Here is a 22,556-nt window from a genome sequence, read left to right as displayed (position 1 = left end):
GAGACACCAGTTGCATCAGTAATTTTAACTATTCGAGAGCGTTGGGATTTGATCTTGAGATTTGCCAGCAGTTTACCGGCTCTATGGCGCCCGCCGTAAAATTTGGAGTAAATTTTAAGTAGCTTCCCGGAGGCTTCCTCAGTGGATTTTCTATTAAAATTTTATTTAGCCTGGACGAGGTTTTTAAGTAGTGTTTCGTCATTGGAGGAAAAATAAGTATCTTCCAGTTTTTTGATAGGAGAGAGAATGGATGCAGATTCTTTACGGTATTGTTTCTTTTTAGTGGCCACATAATAAATAATGAAGCCTCTAGCACTGGCTTTAAATGCGTCCCAACAGTAGAAAAGGGAATGTCAGGATTAGTGTTGGGAGAAAAAAATTATGACAGGAAATCTTTAAAACTTGCGATAAAGGCTGAGTCTTTAAGGAGATAACTATTAAAATGCCAACAACAGGATTTAGAAGGTAAAGAGGGGAGCTCTAAATTTATAAAGACAGGGGCATGATCGGAAATAAGAATAGAACCAATCTGAGCATGTTGTAAATTAGGAAGAAGATGTGGACTTTAAAAATCTAATCAATTCTGGAAGTAGAGTTATGGATGCGAGAATAAAAAGAAAATTCAAAACTGTCAGGGTGGGATATCCTTTAAGCGTCAACCAGGCCTCTTGAGAGTATGGTGCTGACGAAGGTCTTTTGCATTTTGTTAGGAACATATCTAGAAGAGGATTTCCTATCTATAAAAGGGTCTAGGACCTGATTACAATCCCCTCCCACTATAAGATTAGAGTCAGAATAGGAGAGGAGGACATGTGACATTGATTGCCAAAATTGGGAGTCAATGCCTGTGGGGCCGTAAATATTGAGAAAGGAAACTCAGGAGCCATTAATGATAGTGTGAAGAAGAAGCCATCTGCCATCTGAGTTCCTCTCCGAACTGTCAATAGTAAGAGAAAGGCACTTATGAAAGAGAACGACCACTCCATTCTTCCTATCTTTAGCAGGGGAACTATAAACATGACCAACCCATCGTTTTTTAAGGGAGTTAATATCGGCATCATGAAGGTGCGTTTCTTGTAGCATAGCAATTTTGCATTGTAATTTAGAAAGGTGTTAAAGAACTCTTTGTTTCTTGACCGGGTTTCGTAAACCTTTTACATTCCAGGAAATAATGAGTACATTATCAGTCATCACAGGGGGAAAGAGCAACAAATATCACCATAAAAATTGAAGTTGAGAAAAGCAATTAGACAATCAGTACGTAGGGTGTGAGCAAATAATGCCATAAATATTTGATTTGAATGTTGTGAAATTAAGAAAAACAAGGAGAAAGCAACATGCAAAAGTTGAAGGGTTATATCAAAGGAGGAAGGAGGTATGAAAATTGATGTAGAGCGGAAGGGAGGGAGAGAGAGAAACAGAGAAGGAAAAGAGAAAAAGGAGGAAAAAAGGAAATAGGGATAAAAATGATATTTTTTTTATATAGCGGAAGAGAGGTTGACAAGCAGCCGGAAGGCCACAGTAACAAATGACGGAATACACCTCCAGATGGAAGGAGCGACAGATGGAGGCTGGGAGCCGCAAAGGAAAGGTAGATAGTAGAGCCAGCAAAGAAACCGGAAGACGAGGGGAACAAATAAACCAGAAGATATAGGAGAAAAAGGAGCATAAAAAATGAGCATATGAAGTGGAACTGACAAATAAAGAGAGGGGGGCACAAGTTAATATAAATAGAAAACAATTCAATACGCTGACTTGAGCAACTTATGAAGATAGGATAATGAAAAAGGGAAAAGAAAAACTTACCAAACAATGGAGACAACTGTAAACAATGAGGCGATACGGGAAGGTAAGAGGGAGGAAACATCAAGGAGATAAATCTGTACTGAAGGGAAACACCTGTGGAGATAAACAAAGGAATAAAACAGAAGGGGGGTGAGAAGGGAACAGCTATGAAGGGTGAACATATTGCAACAATCAACATTATGAACAAGATACAACAATCAACAATAAAATCGCAATCAACGACATCGAAAGGAAGATCAGGTCGTCAGAACATCATAAGGAAAAAAGATAACGCAACAGATTCAAAACAATGCAGGAGAAAACGATGTTCAGGGTCCTCCAAAATCCATCTTCTCTCCCTTATGGCGAGAGATGAACTGGCGCAGGTCCTCAGGGCGATCAAAGGAGTAAGAGTGGTCCTTTTAAGTGACCTTGAAGAAGCAAAGATGAACCAGGCCGTATCTGGTGTTTATTGCTCGAAGGGCAGGTTGTAAAGAGAGATATTCCTTGCGGCGAGCAGCAGTAGCTTGGCAAACATCCTGAGAAAAGAAGGCTTTTTGGCCAGACAATAACATCTGCTTCCAGAGTTTAGCATCAAAGAGGACCATTAATAATTCGGTATACTCCAGAAACAAAACAATTATCCCAAGAGGGCGATTGGTTGTTGAAGTGGATGAAGAACCTCCGGATGACGGACCGATGCGATGAGCACGTTACAGGTTGAGGTGAGTGCCGTCCTTAAGACCGACAATCTTAGGAGTGTGAGTTTTCAAAAAGGCAAGCATATCCGATCCCTCCTCTCCCTCAGGAATACTATAGATGCAAAGGCTATTGCGCCTATTCTGATTTTCCAAGTCCTCTGCGCTTTAAGGAGAGCAATCTCTTTTGTCATGGCTGCCACTTGAGGGATCACATCTTAGGTGTCGCTGATACTTTGTTCCACTTCGGAGACCCTGGATTCTAGATTTGACCATTTCTCTTTGAGAATGGTGGCATTAGTATCAATAACAAAAGGTTTCATGAGTTTAAGTTTTTCCATAAGGTCCTCCATAGTGATCGGATGTGGGGATTTAATAGGAGAATTAGGCTCCTTCTTTTGGCGTTTGGAGGAGGCAGCCGTAGTAGCCTCCTTGCGCAGAAAGGACATTGCTGTAGAAGTTTTTTCAAAGCAAGGGACGAAGAAGGATCCATGAAGAGAAAAATAAGCCAGAGGTACACAGGCAAAAAGGGTAAAGAATTGTATAGACTGTCAGTACAGTTCAGCCAAAAAGGAAAGGTACAATAGGCCTTGCCGTAAAAAGGATAGCAACGACAACGGACCTCAGATTTATAAGGCAAATGGAAAAAGATGGAAAAAGTCCAGCCAGTTAAATAGAAACTTGCGTCTCAGAGAGCTAGGTGACGTAAAAGACAAAAAAAAAAGGTCTACTAAGATTCAAGTAAATGCATGGCAGACCGGTGCAAAATCGTCACCTATGAAGAGAGATCACAGAAATTGACAGTAACTTCAGCAAGGTGCTGTAATCCTAAGGAATACGATAAGGTCCCATATAGGCTGTGTTAGTAAACATTGTCCTCAAATGAGAAGGAATGCTGCATGGGAATTTTCAGAGATACTGCATAAACAGTTCATTAGGGGCTCAAAAGTGCGTCATAAATATTTCATGGAGGCTTCAGAGATGGTGCATGAGGGATTAAAAAAAGGGTGTAACTGTTGCAGAAAAGCTTCATAAAAATGTCCTTAATGCTTCCCACATGTCACAGAGAGTAATAAAGTACTTCATAAAACCCGCGCCGCACCTCCAGTGACGCGCAAATTACGGAAATGCAGGAGAAAAAGGCAACGACCTGCCGGGAACAAAATGGCGGGCGCTACCGGCAGTGATGAGGGGGAGTGCGACGCGGAGGAAACAGGGCGGTAGGCAGCTGGAAATTATGAAAAAATAAAAGCAGCTACATGTGGCCCCGCGTCCGCTCCTCTACTGCAGAAAATTCCTGGCCATTGACAGCTCCTGGGAAGGCTCCTAGCAGCGGGACTGTCCCGCTCGCGTTACAGAGCCTCAGCTAGAATGGCCATCTTGTTGACTGCTCAGACCACGCCTTAACATATGTTTTTAAAAGATTCTTTTACATTGTCCCGAATAAATTTGTACTGTCTATCTGATTCCAGTTGATTACTTGATTTCTTGGTTCCATTGTTCATTGTCTTCATATTGGTGATATAAGGTTCCTACTGTGAGTGTGGCTTTATGTAGGTGTATTTACCTAAAGGGCTTTTTTGTGACTTAGATGTTAAATATATATACCAAGATGTATTGGTGAATCAGTGAGTGTATGAGTACCTGTATGGATGATTCAGTGGGTGTGTGACTGACTGTATATGTGAGCGATTAGGTGTCTCAGTGAATGTATGGGTGAGTGTCTTGGTTGTGTGAATGTCTGTATCAGTCTGTCAGTTGGTGTCTAAGTGGCTGTATGAGTTGGTGAGTAGGGACATGAGTGGCTGTATGGGTGATTAATTGGTTGTCTGAGTACCTGTATAGGCGTATGAGTGTCTGTGTGGGTGGGTGAGGGTGTGTGTGACTGCCTGCATGGATGAGTTCAGACTTTATCTCCTTCAAGAAGGCGCTGAAGACTTTAGAAATCTCTCTCAGCAGTGCAGCACCAATATATTCCTTCAGGAGTGATTCATGCATTATATTAAATGTTTTTTTCATATTGTATCATGAGTGAGTGGGTGAGTCAGGGACTGTATGGGTTAGCGAGTGCTTCTGTGAGGGGCTGTATGGGTGATTGAGTATGTGTATCACTGTGTCGGTGAGTGAATGGATGTGTCAGTGGTATGGGTTAGCGAGTGCTTCTGTGAGGGGCTGTATGGGTGACTGAGTATGTGTATCACTGTGTTGGTGAGTGAATGGATGTGTCAGTGGTATTTGGGTGAGTAACTGCATATCTGAAAGGCATTATAGGTGACTGTTGGAGTATATGAGTAACAGTATGTGAGAATGATTGTGAGAGTGGTTGTAAGGGTGAGTGTGTGCTTGTGTCAGTGACGGTAGAGGTGAGTGAGGATGTGTTAGTATCTTTATGAATAAGTGAGCGGGTGTGTGTATAAATGTATAGGTGAGTATGTAGATGTGTGATTGACTATGGATGAGAGAGGAGGTGTGTGAGTAGCTCTATGGGTGACTGACAGTGAGTGAGTGGCTGTATGTGTGTATGAGTGGATATGTCAGTGGCTGTATTAGTGAGTGAGATGGTGTATGAGAGGCTGTACGGGTGACTGATTTGATATGTGTGTAGACCTAAGAAACAGTGAGTGGGTGTGTAAGTACTGGTATGGGTGTGTCACACCTGAACCCCACCACTCAGGTTTGCAGTTTCTCTTCTGACAAACCAATTGCATTCCATTGGTTTACAGTCCAGATTTACATGCATGGGCCCAAATTACACAAAGTGGCATTATGGTGCAAGGTGGCCTGTATTGTAACAGTCAGGTTGGGCAGGGTTCATGTGTGCATGCTGGAGGTGCTGTTTAAATCTGGGTCCATTTAAGAATTCTAGATGCAGGGCAGTGCAGCAAGTCACTTTGCTCCACTGTACTGAGGCAAAAGGAAAGGGCTCGAATGCACAGCATTGATGATATACAGGGCATTCCGGTCCTGTCTCACTGCAGCGGCACACATATTGTTGCCTAGCACCAACACAGGCACGCTTGCACCATAGTGCAAGGGTGTCTGCGTTGTTGGCAGAATTGTGCTGTGTGCAGGAAGAGACATCTTCCTGCACAATTATAATCAATGGAGGTGTGTGCCTCTTTCTATGTGTGCTGCAGAATGTGTCAAATGTATCAAAACCCATGTGTGTTGTGCTAGAAAACTCACTGAAACTCCTGTTGAACGCCTCCTTGATGTAGAGTAAAGTAAGGCACTGCTTTGCACTGCCTTGCCTCACTCCATATCTATGAGGCCATGCAAAGTCATGCATGCTTCTTAGATAGGATTGAGAGGCTTGTGCCACCGAATCATCATAAAAAGAGACGCTCCGGTGGCACAGCCCTCATGTAAATGAGGCCATTGTGTTTTTGGCTTTGTATTGTGGTACTTGTAGCTCTGGTGACTCGTGTCATACATTCCACTACATGTGCCAATATACAAAGGTGAACCTAGATGGGTGCTGCAGTTCACACATGGAAGGGATCAACGTGAGGAAGCTGGACTGACCTGTGCTATATGTGACTGGACAGTGTGGCTTACATTTATGTGCTGTTTAATGGTACATGACCTAGATTCCTGTCCTTTACCCTGCACACAGCACAGTGGAGCGCTGGGACCTAGCTAGCTGAACTGCACAATGTGACCTTGTTGTGACCTACCCTGTACGTCTTGTTGTTCCTCGAGAGCTGCACTGCCTTGTCCTGGAACTCCTGACACCAACTTCTCTGAGATGAAAGCTGCCACCCGCTCCTCCTATGTCACCGGGCATCCACCGATGGTCTGCATGGCTGCCTTTAACTTGTTGGCCAGTTTCTCCTTCGTCCTGCACTTTTAGTCGTACCAGCGTTTCTTGCAGTCGGTGACTGTCCTCTTGGCTTAACCCCCTGTCGATCTTGGCTACAATGAACTGCAAAATGGCCTCTTTCTTTCCTAATGGAAATTTTGAAGTGACAAATAGCTGATGTTCGTGCTCTGCCACCTCAGTGATCAGGATCTCATTCTCCTCCTCACTGAAGTTGTATTTCCTCTTCCCCTGGGAGTCTGTCTGGACAGCCTGGCTGGTACTGAGATTATTGAGGTTGTTGTCCTGGCTGCTGCACTGTTCTCCCCACTCAATGCCTGCCTTCTGTGATGTGTGCCTATATTTTGTATCCCCCCAAAAAATACAAATCAAAAAAACATACTTTTTTTAGTAGTTTTTTGATGCCTGACGGAAGGAAAAGTGACACTAATGTGGTTAGTCTCACTTTAGGTTCCGCTAGCCAGTCTTATGCCAGTTTGGCCTCCCGACCCGCGGCAGTGCTAATGGTTTTTGAACTGCCTGATCCTTACGCCATGGTGCGCCATACCATGAATATGGCATAGCCATGGGTTTTAAAAGTGATGTTGAGTATTAAAACTCATTTTGACGCCTCACTGATGCAATTTAGTGATGCATTGTTTCTTGAAAATGAGACCCACAGTATTCACTGTCCTGTTACTTTCAGTAGTGGTGAATGTGGTATGAGTGGCCCTAGGAGAGATAAGTGACTGGTGAGGGACATGCCCATAGCTGTGAGCAGCGACAGGTGTGTTGCCAATGGTGTGCATGGGCCCTTTATTCCCAAAGGGTCAAACTTGCAAAGGTCATAAAAATATGCCATGTTGAGTAAAGTTTAATTTTGCATCTTTGTATTGCTCTACATCACAACTCCTGGGTGCAAAGTTACCACGGGTTACCAAGCCACTTATATTGAGGGTCAGTTTTGATGAAAGAATGTGCCCATGGTTGATGCCACCAAAATCTGCTTTTTTACCCTAGTATGTGAGAATGGCATTTATCTCAAATTGCATAGCCCCCATGAAAAAAAGATAATGTAGTTGTCTCAGTCCAGTAGGAATCTCAAATACTTCTTTTAGGCCTAATATTTTATTACAGGTATCTTCACTGCACCACTTCTGCACCTATCATAGAATAAGACAACAGATGTGCTTTCAATTAACATGTCAATGTGTAAATGCTGGGAATCCTACAGTGCTGTTCAGCAGTCATGTGATAGCATGGCCATACTACAGAACAGTGCTAGGACTCTGAGTGATAGTGCTTACATAGAGTACATAGAGGAAAAGGTGATGGGCTAGAACTACCTCCTACTTCTGCCATTTAGCCTGATAGGCTACCCCTTTGTATTGACCTTTGTGAACAAAACTGCAAAGGAGAAGGCCAAGAGCCCCTCCCAAGGCTAATCCAAAGTACAATTTAAAGTCCAGTCCTTAAAAGACACTCCTATGACCACTCTCCATAAAAGTCAAGACTTTGAAGCTAAATACCAATGCCAGCCCCATAGCTAATTCCTATATGGCCCAGATCATTCCCTAGTACAACTGACAATTCCAAAGCCATTTAGCAATCCCAAGCTATGGCCAGTCACACAGACAGCGGTCAGAATGGAATAAAAAAGATAAGTCCGAAAATTACTTTGGTTCTAGGAGAGAATTCGTTGCAAGACTTGGGAGGGTGTGTGACGGTCATTATGAGGAAATGGCCTTTCTTTCCAAGTGAACCAATGGCCCAATTTAAAAAGCTGCACTCGTAAGAGTACACACAGGTGGAAGTATGTCTGTCATATCTATCATCGTTTTATGTTTCTGAACACAGAGTATTCACAAACAATATCCACAATTTTGAACCCAAGTGTAGACTTATGTTGGGATGCCCTGTCCTTTATGCAAATCAGTGTGAGTGCAGACGTATGTCTGAAAACTGATACCTCAATGCTGCTATACATCCGATTATATTAGTAGTTGTGGTGTGTACCATTCAGGCCATAACATTACATGACGGTGCATGACAATTACACTGCTATACTTGGTACCAAAAGCAAAAGTACTTACCACCATATTGCTTCTTGTGAGTCTCCAACTGAGGTAAGAGGTTCACCCTGGCTTTTGCCTTCATGGGTGGAGCCAGGACTGATATTTTTTGCAGTGTCAGATGTCCATCCTGACCAACGGCAGATATCCCCCAGAGCTTGCAGATGTGCCTAGATTTACTGGCATCAACCACCAGGGCATTGTAGTTCATAATGAAATATTGTCGGATAGCCAGGTATGCATTCTGGCTTGGATGGGTTTTGCACCTCCACACAGCTCAGGGATTCTGTTGAGGATACCTAGCTCAACTATTTCTAATTTATTTACTTCTAGGTCAAGTTGGGGGCTGTGTCCGTCATATCCTCAGTCCTTTCAGGGGGCATCCAGGATGGAGCAACAGCAGGATGGAGATGAACATGGGTCTGTCCTTTGGAAGTCTCTGAAATAGTGGAGTTTGCACGTTCACTTTCAAGTATGTGTGGTAGATAGAATAATCCATCTATGCTGTGTATTTAAAGATTGTGTAGAGTATTACTAAAGGCATAAAGGAGGGAGAGGCCAGGGGTACAACAGTGTTTTGATTCACAGAGTGACTGGAAATGTCATACACACTTGTGAACCCGTCACATCTGTCACATCCACCGATTAACATTGCTCAGAATGTTAAACCTACCAGATGCATTGATTTACACCAGGGTTCTCCAATGTCGGTCCTGGAGGGCTGGATCCATGCCAGTTTTTTTTAACATATCCACATTTAGATAAATTTAGTTAACTTAAAAACCTGGCCCTCCAGGACTGACATTGGAAAACCCTGATTTACACAGTTGGTGTAACATTCGGTACAGGTCAAATTGAAAAAGGTTGAAATAACACTGGGGTTCCACTATGCTTAACAAAATTAGCATGGAGCACGTACTATATGGTTACTCATGCAGGATGTTCAGAAGAGCACGTGTGGCTATTGTGCCATGCTGAAGCAGACAATAGTGTCTCAGGCTCTTTGCTATGAATGGAGGTATGTCCCACATCGTAAAATTGAGTCAATACTGACCTTTCACTATGATGATGCTGTGCAGCCCACAACAGGCAAGGATGGTTTTGCACCACTGTTTCCGGGGAATTCAGTGTCAGACTCCAGTGAGTGATCAAGACATCTGACGCATACTGTGTGGGTGCTACATGGGCAATCTATGCCTTCTCAGTTCAATATGTGTGCTATGTTATACCACTCTTGAGCCAAAGGGGTTGGACTTCTGCAGGGTGTGAGAAGGTTTTGCAGAGAAGATGTATGCAGCATCATCTGATACAAACGAATGAATTAATGAATTAGAATTGTTTTTCACTCATAATTCTCATTTCACTCATACATACATTCTTAACCAACGATAGAGATGAATTGGGGGAGTGTTGTGCAGTGTGCAATACACCATGATTTAATGCCCCATATGACCATGCATGTCCTGTATGTATTTGCTGGTCTCCCCAAGCAGCCATATTTTCCACAAATCCCACAATCAGATGATACGCAGTCGCTGTCTGATGGCAGATGAATCTGGCATGTCACATCTAGAAGGTTGGCATTCACATGTGTTAAGCAGCCTTGACATGGCAGACAGCTTGCATTTCATGCAGTGCCTCAGAGTCTAATGTGATAATAGTGTCATCTGCCATGGTTGCTGAAGTGTCACATGTGTGCAGTTGATGGCTCCAAGCAAACTGTGGAAATAGGTCATTACATTGAGTTGCCACCCGAGCTGATGTCTTCCCTGCAGGGACTAGGGCATGGGAATGTACCGCTGCACTCAACTGGTGGTGCGAATGGTGGTGTGCCTCAATACCTCACGCAAGCGCCTGGATTGGCTTACATGTGAGATGCCAGCCCTGGTCCCACTCATCCTCTGGTATGATTTGGTGGAGAGGAAGTGAAGTGCAGCCAGTACCTTGACATTGGCAGCGGGCTGTTGGAGAAATCGTCCTTGCTTTCTGCTGCCATTCCAATGATCACATCAAGAGGGAAGTGATCTCTCCACAATATCAATAGTAAAGAGCCTGACCTTTGATATCATCACTCTCCTCCTCAGGTAGTTATTCCTCAGGATGGGGGAAGGGCAGTGCAAGAACCACCGTCATTTTGGAATAGCTGGTGTTTGCTGTACTGCCATTATGGTTTAGTTGTGGCCTGGTTTTGGTGCTGCCGTGTGTGTGACTGACTGTTGGGGTGATGAGTCGGAGCCAGGGAGTAGCATCTGGACTGGTGCGGCCATTGCACCTCCTCTCTGGACTAGTGAAGTGTGGGGAAGTTATTTTGCACTCAAGTTTGCTGTGTATACATTCTGCAGCATGCTCATATGTGTGGCCATTATTTTGTGTTATGTGCCTTGATGTCACAAGCTACATATGTATATTTAGAGTTATTGATACATGTGATATGTTTCCGGTGACAGTGTTATCAAATTATGTTTCGTTTTTATTTTTTCCAGATATTTTCTTTTTACTTTATTGTGCGTAAATGTTGTTATTGTGGTGACTGCCTGTGTAGACTCTTGCACCTACAACTATTTATTTTAGTTTTCTTTTGACATGGCAGTGCTGCTCCTAGCTTCCATTGGTTTCCCAATTATTTTCTTGCATTTGCTGAACGCAACATGTGTGTGTGGTGTGAAACTTACTTCAAGGCTGGGCGGGTATATTTCAAGCCTGCTCGGACTTCACAACCAGATGTGTACTATTGGATGTAAAATTTGTGAAATAGACCTAACTTTCACTTTTGTATGCGCACTAGTGGATTTGCAGGGCCCTCTCTATATCCTCTCTGATTTTCCCTTTGCCGCACAAAATTTGGAGACATGATCCTATTTTGATTCCCTCTCCATATGCACTCACATTTCCATGTGAATTGTGGTTGTGAGTGTGTATATGTGTGTGTAGAAAATTCCACAAACATGGCAGAATACACGCACAATGATAGACTTCCGCTGCATGGATGTATGCCTCAGAATGGGGCTCTGTGAATTGCCTTTTTATGTATAGTAGATATGTACGCTATGGGGTTGATTAAGATGTAGTTTGGAAACTCTTGTGATCGAATCGGTTTTGGAATTGTTTCCGACCGAATTGGGTTCTGCGAGTCCGACTGACCGATTATTATGCTTCCCAAGATCGTTTTGTTGGAATCGCATTGACTTCAATGGGAGCCTGTGTTCCGAACGAGAACACAGGCTCCCTTTAAAAAAAAGGGTTTTTGGGAGAAACCTTTCACAGTGTGCATGGTGTAACAGGGGGTCCCTTGGGTACCCTCATGGGCCCCAACCGGCGGGTACAGAGGGGCCTGCTACGGCCCCGAAAGTCAGATTCCAACAGCTGTTTCATGTCGGGCAGACTGAATCGGAACGGCTGTTTGAATCAGTCATTGTAATCACTCATTCAGAAACCATGTCCATAGAGCTGTACGAATCGGCTCCAAAAGACTCGGGCTGTCTGAATGCGTTTCGGAACCGATTCGGACAGCCCGAATGGTTTCTGTGCATCGTAATCGGTCGGTTGGAAATGTGTACGACTTGGTTAGAAACATAGGTTCCGAATCGAATTCTGAGATTCTGAATCCCATTCGCAGCCTTTACGAACGATATTGTAATCGGCCCCTAAGTGTACTATTTTGCATGTACACAAATGGCCTGTAGAATTGGTGCCCAAAGCTCTGTGTTAGTTTGTCTTCTGAGCTATAATTGGAGTAGGACTGTATAATATAGGAAGTAGAGGCAATTCAATATGTTTTCCTTTTCCAATTCTCAAGGCTGGTTCCCAAAGGTGGGAGATGAGAAATATGTGGAATGAAGGCAAAGTGATGAATTGGAAATAAAGCAGTTCAATTACTGTGGTTCTAAAGCTAACAAGGACAGAGACAGGTTGGGAGTGAGGGAATATAAATTATGCAAATCTGAAAATGACATAAGAACAGGGGGCTGGTTACGAAGTCGGGCGGATGAGGTATTGGTCTGGAACCGCCTGACCGTAGGGTGGTCGGAAACATCCATTTCATTATGGCAGCTTGTGTGGCAGGCGGAAAAGGCATGCAGCACAAGCTGTCATAGTGAAATTGATGTTTGTAATCATCCCTGTACAGTGTGGTGCCTCCCACACGGTGCAGGGATGTTTAGGGGGCACCATAGGTGCCTCCCAGGCCCCATAGAGAGGGCCCCCAAAGTAATTTTCCTTCAGCCTTTCCATGTCAGAAAGGCCGACATGGAAAGGCTGTTGGAAAATGACATCATAATCCCAACCGCAGAGCCACCTCCATTAGGGAATTATGGTGTCTTTCTGATGCACGGACAGGCTCCTTGAACACGTCGAAAATACAGCAAACAGTCCCTCTGCCCCAAGCCTCCGCCTGCCACATCGTAATTTGCCTTTTCTTAAGTTTTTCATTGTTTTCCATTTTCTAATCAAGTTGAATACTTCAGGGAGATAATTCAGAATTTGTCCCACAGAAGACTTATTCAAAGGAAGTATGAGAAACAGGCAACATTTATGCTGGTTGACAAAGTTTATCTGCTTCATTGTTTAAAACACTAGAAACTATTGGTGGTAAACAGTGGGTGGAGAAACAGAGACTCCTGTTCTCTAGTTGATCGTGGGCGTGATACTAATGGCGTGCAGTAATCCTTAGCGCGATCTGGGACACAGAAAGATACCACTGGAATCCTTTTTTAACCAGTTATAAAAACCAAAGTATTTACTTCATGTTTTCCAAAGTGGGGTTGTCTGCCGATCAGGATTGGACCAATTCACCACTATAGTCACAACCACCAAACCAAATAAGGCATTTATATGTGACACAGAGACTTGCAGGACCTCCCCGTATACCCTCAACCAGTCCCATGGATGACTGCATGAACCTCCATTTTCATGAGGTCTTGTTTCATCGCCTTTTCGTTTGAGGAACAGGGTTGTCAATGCAGCATAGTGCAAACCTTAGTGAGGAGATGAATGTCTGCTGTTCCTTGCAGGCATCCCGGGTTGCATTTGCCGCTGTTCACAAGAGTTGACAGAATGATTTCTTTTAAATTATTTCTAAAGAGGGGAGAATTTTAGGAATCGTGGTGAATAGCCTCTTTGTGCTGTGCTTGAAAGACACCTCTAAATGAGTGCAAAGAGAGGAGCTTCGCGAGCATCCGAGATGGCCGCGTGAGCACAGAGCTCCCGAGACTCCCGCCGCCCTTCGCATATATCCTGGAAAATATCCTGATTTCTATTATGGGCCTTTGAAGACTAACCTTGGCTGACACATCCAATCTTTAAAAAATTGAATTTGGACTTCGGGAACCGCAGCTGCATCGATTTGAACTTTCCGGCCCGGCCCGAGGAAAAGACCGGGGGCTATGTTGGTTTGGCAGCTGTGAAGTAGTTGAACAACAACGGCCAGAGGGGTTCTCTGTCTGGCAGCCCCTCTTTCTACTTTCGGTTTTGCTTTCGGAGTTTGGGCCTTAGCTGCTCGAGAGGCGGGTCGATACACCCCGGATCTGACTTTGCTTTGCTTCCCCCTTGTGCCTACGTCTGCGAGTGTCTCGTGTCGACTTTAGTCGGCATTTACGCCACTTTGTCACACTTTTGGAAACTGTGGCCTCGCTTCCTTCGGCCATTTTCACTAGGTCTCGAGGGCCCCTCTGGGGCACTTTTTCCAACATGGCCACCGTACCCGAGACTGAGAAGCGGAAGACCAAGGCACCTCTCCGGGGGCGACCGACTCAGACCAACGATATGGACCGTTACACTCAGCCCAAGGGGTCTCCGAGTGGTACCGGCCGCACTCCTGCAGACCAAATGGTTGACCCGGCTGTTCCTTCTGGAGTGTCCCTTCAAGATGTTATGAGTGCCATCGCCAGTATGAAGGCCTCCATGAGTCAGCAATACGATGCCCTTGCTCTGAAGATTGACACGGTGGCCGTCGATATTACTTTGATCAGAGCCGACCTGGCGAAGACCAATGAAAGGGTCAAATCGTTGGATTTAAAGACCTCTAGCCTTACTACCGATGTCTCAGACGTACAGACCGAAGTCGGTAATCTGCGCTCTTCCAACGACCTTATGGCTCGTCGACTCGAGGATTTCGAAAATAGGTCCAGACGCAATAACGTGCACATTATTGGTGTCCCTGAGACCCCCGGAAACTCTGCAACTGACCTCCTTGTGGAGGACCTTGTTTTGAACCATCTCGCCCCCACTGGACTCAGCAAATTTTTTGCGGTTGAACGAGCCCACCGTGTCCCGGGCGGGAAGCCTAAGACGGGTGCCCCACCGAGACCCATCATTGCTAGGCTTTTTCACTTCAGGGACAGAGATGCTATCTTACAGGCCTCGCGACTGGGTGGCCCCGTCAAGTTTGACAATGCCTCAGTGCACTTCTATCCGGAGTTTACCCAGCTTGTTCAGAGGCAGAGGATGGGGTTTCAGGGAGTGAAGCGACGATTGCGAGATCTGGGCCTCAAATATGCCATGCTGTTTCCGACGAGACTTTGTGTCGAATACGAGGACCGGACATTTTTCTTCGACCGCCCAGAAAATGTCGGTGACTGGCTGGATTCTTTGCCCAAAAGGGATGATCGAACTGGGCACCCCGGTGGCGCCGTGGGTGGGGTGCCGGACCAAGAGTGACACTGTGGTTCCCGTTGTCTGGACACTTTAATTGTTATGATTCTCGTCTTACAATGTTTTCTTGGTGATTGACCCGGGGGTGGCGCGGGGGGGGGGGTAGGGGACTCTTTCCTCCTCTGGGTTTCTTTGTGTAGATTAGTTTAAATGTCAGGGCGACAGGCACACTGCAAGTTGGGGTGGCTTTTGAGTCGTACGCAGGGGTGCAGGGTGGGGGGTGTTGTAACGGGTATCAGTTGGGGGGTGGTGGGGGGTTGTTTGTGTGTTCACTGTTTTTTACAAGCCAACGTATTGTTTTTTCCTTTGACTCGATCTTGTTGTCCGGTGTGGGATGGACTCTACATCTCCTCTTGGGATGGGGGTAGGGGGTTGCGGCTATTGTCTTGGAATGTCAATGGACTGGGAGATAAGATAAAGCGGGGGGTTGTGCTGCAGTTCCTGCGACGAATGTGTGTGGGGACTGCACTCGTGAAACCAATATACCTATTTAAACGGTACGTGTGCGCGTTGGATTAGTGCCTGCGACGTCTTTCCCCTGATGTCGTGCTTTTACAAGAAACACATTTAATTGGAAATGCGTGTCACGCCATGAATAGACGAGAATATCGTCTTGTGGCACACTCCGGGTTCACCTCTGGTTCTAGGGGTGTGGGTGTTCTCATTCGGTCCTCTCTCCCTTTGGAGATAGACGAGGTGATACTCGACGATAGAGGGCGCTATGCCGCTCTTACTGGAAGGTGGGAGGGGGAGATACTTTCTTTGATTTCAGTATATGTTCCCCCGGGTCTGCAGACTTCCACCTTTGCTGACATCGGGCGGGTGATGTTGGGACTTCCGGACGGTCTCCTGATCATGGGTGGTGATTTTAATTCGGTTATCTCCGGCACTTTAGATCGCTACCCCCCCAGGGATTTAGCTCAGTCCCAGTCATGGCTGAGCGGGTTTTTGGACACCTTTGGTCTGATAGACTGTTGGAGACTGATGCACCCTGTTCAATTACAATATACTTTTCACTCCGGGGCCCATGGGAGTCTTTCCAGGCTTGATTACGTGTTGATGCCAGCAGCCCTATCCTCCTCGATTTGAGAAATCAGACACCTTCCCCGGGGTATTTTGGACCATTCCCCCCTGTGGCTTTGCATGGAAACTCGGGTGGGTAGTGAGGGACGAGTGGCTCCCATAAATCCCTGGTATTTCAGGAATCCCAAAATCCGTGCTGATTCGATAAAATCCATCGACCATTATTTTCTTGAAAATGTGGGGTCTGTGTCCTCATCAGTGTCATTATGGGAGGCTTTCAAGACTGTTGTACGTGGTCACTCTTTGTCGCTCATTGCCGGTGCTAAGAAAGCTAAACGTGAGGAATTGGTTCGTCTTGAGGCAGACATAGCTGGTCTGGAGAGTGACCTCGGGGTGGGTGTTACTCGCACTAAACTCCATTCCCTTAATCTGAAACATATGGATTATAGGGCCCTGGTTACCGATGCTGCCAAAGTAATGAACAGGGAGCAACAGGGCAGACTGTATGATGTGGGAGACAAGGCTGGTAAATTGATTGCATGGCTTGACAAGAAAGAAAGAGCGAATCGGGTTGTCCCTGTGATCGTGGGGCCGGATGGAGTGAGTGTGACCGACCCTGCTGAGATTGTAGAATGCTTTGTTGATCATTTCCGAGGGGTTTATTCTTCGGTCTGTGGCAGGGATGAGGAGGACTCCCGTTTGTTACTGCGTGACATTGCACTACCCTGCCTGTCCGAGGCTGATAGAGACCTTGTGGATGCACCACTTTCTGCTGACGAGGTTGCTGTTGCCATTCGTTCTCTTCGTCCTGGTAAGGCTATGGGTCCCAACGGGCTGCCTGTCGAACTGTACAAATTGTGACCTGACAAAATGGCGCCCTATCTCAGGGATATGTTCCTGGAGTCGTTGAACTCTGGGTCCCTCCCTCGTGATCAGCGGCTTGCTACGATCGTAGTCATCCATAAGGAGGGGAAGCCGCGGGACTGTTGTGCCTCCTATAGACCCATTTCGCTCTTGAATGCCAAACCCAAAATTTTAGCCAAATTGTTAGCTAATCGGTTGATCAGGGTCATCGGCGACTTGATCCACGCGGATCAATCTGGTTTCATCCCGCATAGCAATACTGCGCTTAATCTTCGGCGTTTACATGGCGTACTTGCGAGGTCGGAGTCTCTCAGGGAGCCGGCCATTTTGGCTTCCTTAGACGCCACCATGGCCTTTGATACCATCGAGTGGCCATACCTCTGGGCGGCTCTTAAGAAATTCGGATTCGGCCCTGTATTAAGCGCTGCGAGGCCTCCGGGTAGTCACGCGCTATATAAGTGCAATTTTTCATTTCATTTATTGGATAGGTGAAACTTTTATATGAGAAGCCCTTGGCGCAGGTTGTGGTTAACGGCAGAGCTTCTGTTTCTTTTACCCTTGGGCGAGGCACGCGGCAGGGCTGCCCGTTGTCTCCTCTGCTTTTTGCCCTTGCTCTAGAGCCGCTGGCTGCCTGGCTCCGATGGGAGCCCTCTATAAAGGGTATCCGGTGGACACCTGATTTGGAGGATCGCATTTCGCTTTACGCGGATGATATTCTGTTGTACCTGACGTCCCCTCTAAAATCTCTCAACGTCCTTTTTGATGTTCTTACTTCTTTTGGCAAGAACTCAGGTCTCATCATCAATTGGACGAAATCCTGTGTCTATGTCCTTTCGGGGGTCTCCCTTCCCTGCCTCATCGATTCCCTATTCAGATTTCGGAGACGGGTTTTAAGTATTTAGGGATTTACGTATCCCTGGATCCCGCCGTCCGTTACGACCGCAATCTGCTCCCTCCACTTCGGAGGCTGAAACTTGCTGTAGCACGATGGCGTCGGCTACCACTACCGCCGCTTGGGCGGGCCGCCCTTTTCAAAATGATGTCCTTGCCGCGCTTCTTGTATGCGCTCCAGAACTCCTTCGACGTCATTCCTTCTAGTTATTTTCGTGAAGTGGAATATCTGCAGAGGCGGTTGATTTGGGATGGGCGTGCACGCATTGCCCTCTCTAAGCTCACGCTCCCTTGGTATGATGGAGGCATAGCGCTTCCGGATATCAAGCGTTATTATTGGCCCTCCCAGCTGAGTGTGATTAACCATGCGACTTACGCGCCCGGTTTTAACCCGGCATTTGAGCTGGATAAACTTTTGCTGCCGGGTGGGGACTACAACAGAGCTCTTTATTCTAAGGTGATTGGCAGGAAGCTGACTGGTCCCACTAAGATTGCTGTGCGAGTTTGGCACGATGCGAATGCGGCTGTGGGATGGAGGGACAGGCTGACCCGAGCAACTCCGTTGTACGCCTCCGAGAGTTTGGGATGTTTGTGGAAAACGAAAGGCTTTGATAAATGGGGCATGCTTGGTATTAGCAGGGTGGGAGACCTTTGGTCCAGGGGGACCGTTAAGGACTTTGAAGCCTTGAGGACAGAATATGAGCTTGGTGACACGGAATTCTTCAGATATGTGCAGGTCCGGCATGCTTTGACTTTGGTTTTAGCCGCGGGCACTGAAATCCCCGAATCTTCTCCCCTCAAGGATCGTATACTGGATGGTCATGTGCCTGACAGTACGATCTCACTGATATATAAAAAATGTATCAATAACCGGGCCGATATGCTTGTACGTCTCAGGGAGGTCTGGGTTGGGGACGGCTTGGAGCTGGATGACGAGGATTGGCAGTCTGCCTTGTCCTCTCCCAAGGAGGTGGCTATACCTGCCCGTCTTCGGCTTGTTCAGCTTAAGATTCTACACCGTGTATATGTCACTGGTCCGCGTTTGATTCAGATGGGCTTTTCTCAGGATGGGTTGTGTAAGCGTGGATGTGGTGTGACTGGTACCTTCCTCCATATTATATGGGAATGTCCGGTGGTGACTGCGTTTTGGGCCCGCGTACATACAGTTATGGAAAGGGTCACTGGGGTGCCCTTACTGCCTGAGGCCAGGCGTTGCCTGTTGAATGTGTGGGAGGCGAATGACTATAATGCTGCACAGACCCAATGGGCGACCCTGGGGAACATGATAGCCAAGAGAGACATCGCACAGCTGTGGGGTTCCCAGCGGTCGCCCAAGGTGTCGGTATGGAAGGAAAATATGGATTGGTGCATGTTTAGAGAGAAGACAGTTTACTTGGCATGGGGTAGACCTAGAAAATGGAGCATGGTCTGGTCCCGGTGGAATGCCTATCGTGGGAGCATATGTACTCCCCCTCAAGATTTAAACTTGGATGTTCCCCTGTCCCCCTGAGTGACATTCCATGTATTTGATTTCAAATATGATTCCTGTATGGTCTCGCTGCTGACCTCTCCCGCCTCCTGTTACAATTGTTTGTTTCATAACGACTCACGTGGAGCTCCGTGCCGTAGGACACATGATTGTAAATATGATTGCTATTGCCTTGTTTTGTGTTGTTGTTTTATAAAATAAAAACAAAGTTTAAAAAAAAAATGAGTGCAAAGAAACCTTCAAGGTCATGCTGTAGACACTACACAAACTGTGTAATGCGACTATGCCCGTGATACAAATAGCAACAGGAGTGGTGTGGGACTGGGAGTGTTGGGAGAACTGTGCGGGACAAGACGTTCTGTAGAACATGGAATGGTGTAGGATCAGTGGATGTTCATGAAGAAAGGTAGTACTGCGTGATCAAGAGTGGTGCTAGATCATGAGTGGAGAAGGGTTGAAACCGATAGTAAAATGAGAAATGTGCTCCACCAGGATAACCAACAGTGGTGCTGCATAGGAACAGGTGCAGGACTAGCAGTTGTGCTACATTGGGAGTAGTGGATGGGCTGGAGTGGCATGTGATGAGGACTACTGTGGAACAGTCAACATAGAAAATCTACCTTATCTTCCATAGTAATCTTGAATTATGCAAGGGGTAGCTCTCATCATGTCATCAGAGATCATTATAATATGTGGGTAAAATACAAGTGGATTATTATGAATATTAGTTGGCCAGTCAAACCACCATACACAAGCCCAACAAATTTCACGAAGATATGCCTGATTTAAAGGTTGGGAGTTCTTTGGTGGAATATTTTTCTTTATAATCTTTTAATTTAAGGTAAGGGAAACAAAGGGAAAAGGGAGAGAAAGGAAAGTACCAATGCTACATAATCACCTCTGAGAATCAGTTTAAATAGATTAGTTTGGTATCTTTTCATTTAAACAACACAGCATTGTCTATGCGGGGCACCTCATATCGTCCCTCCAGCGCCGCTGATAGGTTGGGTGCTGTCCGGGAGGCTGGGGTGGGAGCACAGCCCTCTGTGTGCATCATTCTATTTGCCCCAAATCTTGACCCATTTCCTAGGGCAGCCTTTGTTTACATATACTGTTTCTCCCACCATATTTGTGTCCATGTCTTTTTTCCATTCCTTGAGGCTCGAGGCCTCAGTTGCACCCCACCCTTGAGCTATATTTCGTTTGGCAACAACCAGCCCCAAAGTCATCCACCTTTTCCCCATTTTCGTAATATTTGATTAGTCCCATACGTTCAGGAGACACCATTTTGGTGTTGGGGCAACAGTTTCTCCCCAGACCACATTCATCTTTGCTACCAGTGCCTCCCAATGGGGTTGTAAAATTGGACCTTCCCAAATAATGTGAAAAAATGTGCCTTTTTAACCCGGTGACAGGTCTCAGTTGGTGCCCCGCCCATTTTCATCATAGTAGTGCAAGCGTAGTAGACCCGGTGTAGTACCTTGAGTTGTATCAGTCTGAATCCAGCCTTGATGGCAACTTCTTTAGGTGCAGCTAATTCTTCTAGGTCACCCACATTAAGAACCCGCTTTGGTGCAATATTGGTGTCCTAGTGTAGCATAGGTGTATCCTATCATGTCCAATAACACATCTGAATCACTATGACGCACGTACACACTTTGCGATACAGCATGAGGGTGCACTTTACGCAGGATCTTTGGCTCTATACAAATGCAAATGTTGAGATAACAGAATTCTGGTTTCGGGAAAAGGATTATACCCAATCACTAACTGTGCAGTTCAGCTGCCACTGCCAAGAGATTATGGTGGTCACATGACCACAGGTGGTATATTCCATCGTGCAATTTGCAGGTTGGTATGCTTCCAAGGTAATCTAAACCCATAGTTTGAACCATGCCAAGGGTTTGGCCAATGCTTGTAATAAAAATGTGGATGTCCTAGAGAACCTCTGAGAAGGGCCTGCTCTATCCAATTAAAAGCATTGATGCAGTGCTGAGAGGTGCCGGTACAATCTGTTTCAAATTAAGGAAGCACAGGTGCTAAGCACCTGATAGCACCTGCTCATTTAAAGCATTAGGGTTGGCATTAGGTGCTAAACTGTGCTGCACTTCTGTCTTTCCAGTCTATTCATTGGTAGCGCACTGGCGCGGTGGCGAGAAGATGGCACCGATGGGAGACAGAGTGATGGGTGGCAGCGTCGCAGACAGAGACTCATATCACAGCAGAAAACATCACTTTGGCTATCAGCCGAGACTCCTAATAGTTTCTACAAATTCTGTGCAACACATTCATTGTTAAAAGCTCTGTAAATCACATTTTGAATTCCCCCATAAGTCAAATGTTTAATAACGTCATTAATCATGCTGAAGCACTCTGTAAATTGAATTTCTTTATGAAGCCCTCTAAACAAGACATTCAGAGGTATTCTTTAAATCACATTCTGTGGTGCATCATTACTCTATTTGATTGGTTTGTTATGAAATTGGAGATTTGCCTGAAAACTGGGGTGAGCTTTGGTGTACTTGAATCAAAGATCAATTTTATTTTACTGTCCTTTTGTTCTTTCTTCGATGGAATAAAGTGATTTTTCAACAAAGATATGCTGCCATCTGGACTGCAGGCTTATAGTAATTGACTGTAGACGTGAAGAGCCTATGCATATTGTGGTAAATAAATAATTAATTACCGGTTCTATTTTTCAGGATACTCATATAAACAGATAGCTCAATAAATAAGAGTCAAAATTCGAGGTAGCTGGAGTTTACAGGCTTTTAATCAGGCATAAAGGACAGGAACAGGACAGCCTGCACGGGAATAGGGTGGCAGCTGCCGGGGGCAGGATCTGGGAGCATAAAGGGATAACATTGTAATATCCGTGCACAATATATATACTTAAACAAATACATTACATTCAATACAGTAGGGGTGGTTCGTAGCAGTCGCGAAAGATAAGGGCAAAATGATGTAACAAGAAGGCGTGTACAGGGCGTATACATAGACATGTGATGCAAACGTAACAGAATATGTCATAAACGGGGCGGAAACATGGAGGGGGCTACCTGAGCAGCTGGGACCTCTAACCTAGTGGTGCGCGCAAACTGGCAATGACGTGTTACCAGGGAGAACTGGGGGCTATGACTTCTGCGCTAGAAGAGGAGACTAAAGTCTGGAGTGTCAGAGCGACATGTACCCAGGCATATCTAGTATCTGATGTTTAGAGTACATGTTGATAGAATCCAAAAGTTATCAGGGTAAAGGCTAATAGACTCTAAGACTGGTGCATGCAT

This window comes from Lissotriton helveticus, chromosome 9 (genome assembly GCF_964261635.1).
Source record: "Lissotriton helveticus chromosome 9, aLisHel1.1, whole genome shotgun sequence".
Lineage (NCBI taxonomy): Eukaryota > Metazoa > Chordata > Amphibia > Caudata > Salamandridae > Lissotriton > Lissotriton helveticus.
Note: the sequence above shows the minus strand (reverse complement) of the source record.